Genomic DNA, 6,000 nt, shown 5'->3' with positions numbered 1-6,000 from the left:
AAATGCCTCCTTTTGTTGCAGTTCCAGCACACAGCATCCTTTTTCCCAGCAAGCAATATTCTGCGGACTTTTTCTCTGACAATCTCCTCAACAGATCGATCTGTTTCTTGGACTTGTCTAACACGAAGGTGTCCTCTATGCGACGCTTGCTTCGCTGCCTCAATTTCCAAAGCCTGGGCTAAAGCATCATCAATGGTTCTAGGGCGTGCTAGTCTCAGGGCTTGTTGTATTTCGCTTTCCTTTATCCCATCCACGAATGTCTGGATTGATAGCTGTTCCAGGAAGCTATCTGGAGCAGATGGATAAGCTAACCTGACTAATCTCGCCACATCAGCTTCAAACTCTTGGAGATTTTCCCCTGTTTTCTGCACTCGGTTCTTTATTTGTGCATGGTATACTTGTTGTAGAAGAGCATCACCATATCTCATCTGAAGTTTCGATGTAAGAACTTCGTAACAGGCTTGTTGACTCTCCGGGATTGTCTGGAGGATGTTGAGTGCCTCTCCTCGTAGAGCTATAATTAATGCCGTGGCTTTTTCGTTGTCATTCCAATTGTTTACCAGGGCAGCAGCTTCAAACTGTTTTGATATGTCGACCAGGGTATTTTTTCATCAAACGTTGGAGGCTTGATCTTCATTCTACTACCTTCGCCGTCATTTTCCGCTTTCGCTGTGCTGTAGGGTGTTGAAGCCAGAATATCTGTTCTGTTTGACATTCTTTTCAAGGAATCTATCAACTTGGAATGATGTTCAATTATTCCTGCCATTTCTTCAAACTTGTCGTTAACCTTGTCAAACTTTTCATCAACTCTTTCATAAACTTCGTCAAATTTTCCGTTCACTATATCGAACTTCTCGTCCACTTTATAAAATTTTTCATTTATGGATTCCAGTTTCTTATCCAATTTATCTGTAAGTTGACTCACCACATCATTACAATTTTCCCTAATCTGGTCCATTTTCTCATTTAATTTCTCATCAATTTTCTCATTTATTTTACAAGAGTTCTCGTCCATTTTCTCATTCAATTTTCGAGAATTTTCTTCCATTTGTTCATTTAATTTTCGAAAATTTTCTTCCATTCTTTCGTTCATCTTACTCAAAAAGTCCATTACCGCTTGAGCCTCCATCGCGTTCTGTAGTCTTGTGGTCACTGGCATGAACTCCAAATATCCAAAATTATTTATTTAATTTGAGCGATGTTGAACCGCACACTTGACACCAATGTAACGTTTTCTTCGTTGAATTAAAACGTCCAACTTATTAACAATTATTTATTTACACTTAATACATTTATAATTCACAAACTAACTATGACACAACTATTTATTTCCACTCTTGTTTATTTCCACTAGTCGCTTGCACTATTACTGTACTTGTACTGTCCTTCCTACCTGCTCCTCCGCTGGGCTTATATAGGCGCCGGAAACATTCAGGTAGATTCGCGGTTATTCTGGAATTTCTCGACCGCTCTGTTTCTCGAAAGGTCCGACCGCAAGGGCCGGACTGGTTACAATATCGTTCTCTCAGCGCTTTTTTCAAATATTTGACGCAAGTGTAAGTGGGATGATCCGACTGATATAGGGTACACTTGGGATTTTTTTATTTAGTTTGGGTGATGAAAGAGTTTCTCTTTCTACAATCTGAATTAGACATAGATTTGTGAGGCGAACTCTTAGCATACACGGTAGTATTTGAGTTGATCAATCCGTTGCAGTATTCTTCTAAAAATTGAAATAGGGTGTTATATTCCGGCTGAAGAGAGAGATGGCGGTCGATCCATGTTTTCTTTCGAAAGCGCGGGATGTCTCTGGATCCAAACGAGAAAGCGTCAAGACAAAATCACAACTCACAGCGACGTTCATATTTTTTGGAACTCTCCAAATTTATAGCGAATGCATCCGATAATTTACGCAATTGTAGAGGATTTTCAGATTTCAACACCGGAAAATTTTCAATCTCTAACCAATGAGACCGTGCTTGCGCTCGAGGGTTTGTGTATCGTTTTATAGGCGATTTGATAGTTATCTGCTGTGGCGTTCAACCTTCCAATGGAGTGCCTTCAAGAGATGAACGCAAGTAATTGAATTTTTACACTAGCTGAGCTTTCTATTGGAATGTACTACAGCGTCAAACATGTCCTTGAAACTGGGAAAATCACGAATATCTCCTGAAAACTTGTTCAATTAAATTTTCGGCAATTTGACGTGAGGTGAATCTGATTGATCTGATGGGTTTGAATTTGAAATGGTAGTGGTATTGAACGGATCTTGATCAAAGAGCGTTGTGTAAATGGATCTGATATCATAATAATGTTCCAAAAATTGGTTTTTGACTGTATCTTTTCTCCCCAAATCATGATCCTTATCTGATGCTAATAAAGCCAAAAGTGCGCTGTGATACTTCAAAAACTCTTCTTTGATACATATATTCGATGGAAGAATATCGTACTTTAAATTTAGTGAGAAGTGCTTTGTTTTATTGAGCCTCAACGGCCAATTGCTGAAGAATACCTATTTCATTCAAGGCAATGCGTTGTTACGTCGTAATTTATCGGACATTTTCCAGAAAATCGAAAGCGTAAATGTATTTCAAACTGAATAAATTTATTTCGAACCGTAACAAGTACGCCTATGAGACGGGAGAAAAAAGGGTAGAATTCACAATAACTAACGGAAGTAGCTTAAAAACATATATATATATATATATATATATATACAACGTTTTGCCTTGTTTTTTAGCTTGTTAGATTCAGGAGGCTTCAGGGACCAACATATCAAAAATCGTTTTGAGGTCACAACGCACCCCGTTTATGTACTGAACAATCTTTTAGTTCGAGTGTATATCACTGGCGCTAGTGTGCTGAGCTGTATATCGAAGAATTGCTGTGGGGGACTCTTTGCTCGTTAGCACCTCCGAAAATGGCAACGTTGTATTTTCAAAGCAGATGTAGACAAGCGGAATATAAGTATACGGAGGAATTAAGTGTAGAGAGGCGCAGCGCGCTATCTCCTCCATAATTTCAATCCAGGCGGCATATCTCAACGATTTTTATCGCATTCTTCTGTAGGGGAAAGAATCACGTGAAAGACAACCAAATATCTCTCTCGAATGGGATTATGACTGTTTATATTTCATCGTGTGTATCTATGCATCCGTTGAACTTCTTTCATCTCAAGTAAGATTTTGTTAAGAATGATCCAAAACAGATTTGCATTTTTCGATAGATCATACAGGATGTAAGGGAAAAAATAAACAAAATTGAAGTTTTTTGAAGGCCTCGAGTCAAAATATTTTGAAATTGCAACCATATTTTTGTCAAGACATGATGAATCTACAAAATGAAGTTATTAATATAGATACATACTAGGATACATATGATTGATTGGTAAATTCCCAAAAACTATGATGAACAGCGGACACTATGATGGACGCATGATGAAAGGAGAAAGACAAAAGTTAATTTGAATATTTTCGCATGAAGTTTTATTATTCAAAATAAATGATGATTCTTATAATTAACAAATCGGGTGCAATTGAAATTTTTGTTTTGGTCTTCGAAAATAACACATATTGATTAAACGTCCACTATCCAAAATAAATAGGTACATAGATAAAATGAATCTATATACAGGATATCTCTAAATAAATGCGAAGGACTAAGAGAGATGCTTCCTCAATGAAAATGAGCGGGGGTAGTTCCTTTAAATTTTTTTCTAAATCGACAGCCCTTCCAAGATACAGCCTTTGGAAGGCGATGACGAGTTTACAGTTTTTAATTTTTTGTTACAGGTTCTAAAAAGCACTGAGTCATAAAACTATACATATTATGAAGCACTGAGTAGATTGGTACCAGTTTCAACTTCGGCAAGCTCGTATTTTAGGCGGTAACTTGCTATCGATTTTTTTAATGTGTCTCTTCCTTAAATTCAAAAATTTCTGTTAAAATGTTGACATTTCAGTTATTATGCTATTGTCATAGAAGTTTACGAAACTAGCAGGTCGGGGGATCCAAGATTTCGAGCCGATTCACCTTAAAAAATCATTATGAAATGAATTTCGTGAATACCGAGGCTAAAAACCACTATTCTCCGCTATAAAAAATTAGTATTATTCCAATAATATACCGACTTAATTAATGCTACGTTGCTATTACTATAAGGCTCGGTTGTTCAGTTTAGGATTAGGCCAAGATTTAAGATGATCCTGGATTAACCTGACAGGAATGAACTGAAATATCAAAATCAATCTAGGATAAACTTTAATCCCGAACTGAACAACTGGGCCTATTCATGTAGAGTTTCGGATTTTGCGAGAATCTACTACTTTTTCTTCAAAACAACAACTGCTCTGAAGGAAATGTGATTGACTGTCAGCGACACATAATATCAACCATCTAAATTCTGTAGTCTATACATTTTTTTTGAACTCTCATTATACTATGTAGCAGTCTGATACTGAAATCCGTAATTTGACAAAATGAGCTGTCAGTTTATAGACTGATCCTAAATTGACAGTCGTATTGTGAAAAACGATATGCAGCGGATTATCTAAACACGAAATAAATTCTGAAATGTTTCGGATGATGAGGCTAGTTGAATAAGTATCTTGTTCGTATCATTTGTTGAACTTTATTATTCTAAATATTCTTCAATGAATGAAAATATAATATCAACACACATAATTTTTTGATTCATTCGTCATCAAATCATTAAATAAATCGTTTCTCGAAAAGTTCTGAGTCTTGAGGCAAATAGAATATTGAATTATTCACATCATTATTTGCCGAACTCAAAGTTCTGAATGAATTAAAATCTAAACTTGACAATATACGAAATAATTTTCGCAAGAGTTTCAATGGAATCTGAAAATTTTCATCATTCTGGAGCATTCTGGACATCAATTATTTTCGAATCTTTCATGGAATAAATTCAATTTTATCCAATATAACACGCAAAACGAAATATTACTCGAACTCGGCATCTTGAGCAATTCGTTCCTAGAAAGCCCGAATCAGGTAGAAAAGTTTGAACCCTTCATATCAGCGTTAACACGTGTTTTGCAGTAAACAGATGTTGGGCTGAACGTTTCTCACAACAAGAAGAATTTGAATTTTCATATGACGGTACAAGGAGGTACAGGGTGTTTCACAAGTAAACAGTCAAATGAAAACCGTGAATAAAGGGCATTGAGCTGAGTTGAAAATCACCCCATATACAGAATGTCCCAAAACTAGTGGATCAAACGTCACACCACGATAGAGTAAACCAAATATTATCGAATGACACCATCATTAGTTCGACGAAAATGTACCGTTTCCAGAATTTTATTAAAATACCTAAAGTTGCGATTTTCGAACTATTTTTCTCAATAACAGGGCCAGTTTGTGAAAACGGAAATCGATATTAAATTATATTGAACTAAGATTATTGTTATATCTCCCCTAATTCAAATTATTTTAAGTAGTTAATCGATAACCATAACTTGAGTAAAGCTAAAAAAAAACAATTGTTTTTACTACATGATTTTTGATACTCAGAATAAACACGGGTGATAATAAGGGAGAAAAACGCTATCCTCAATCACAAATTGGCCTTGTGATTGAAAAAATAGTTCGAACCTAACTTTAGGTTAGGTTTTCTCAGAAACCGTACATTTTCGCTCAACTAATGTTGGTGTCATTCGATAGTATTTGATCTGCTCTATCGTGGTGTGACGTTTGATTCAATAGTTTTGGGGCACCCTATATACAAGTTTCTTCGGGGTTTCTTTAAATTTCTCGAATTTCCGTTTGGCTATAACTCCTGAAATTCTTGATCAAGTCGACTGAAAATTTATATTTAGCCTTGAGTTGTTAATTTCATTGAAACAGAGCATTAAAATTCGAAAAAAATCAGGACCGGGCTCAGTGAGGCTTTACTTCACTTCAATCTCATAAAAACACCGTGTATGTAGTTTTTTAATCATAATTTTAACTTTTTTGTTATCTGCATTATTATTG

Source organism: Coccinella septempunctata, chromosome 8 (genome assembly GCF_907165205.1).
Source record: "Coccinella septempunctata chromosome 8, icCocSept1.1, whole genome shotgun sequence".
NCBI classification, from domain to species: domain Eukaryota; kingdom Metazoa; phylum Arthropoda; class Insecta; order Coleoptera; family Coccinellidae; genus Coccinella; species Coccinella septempunctata.
The sequence above is the reverse complement of the archived record's forward strand: the minus strand, read 5'-3'. Positions refer to the sequence as shown.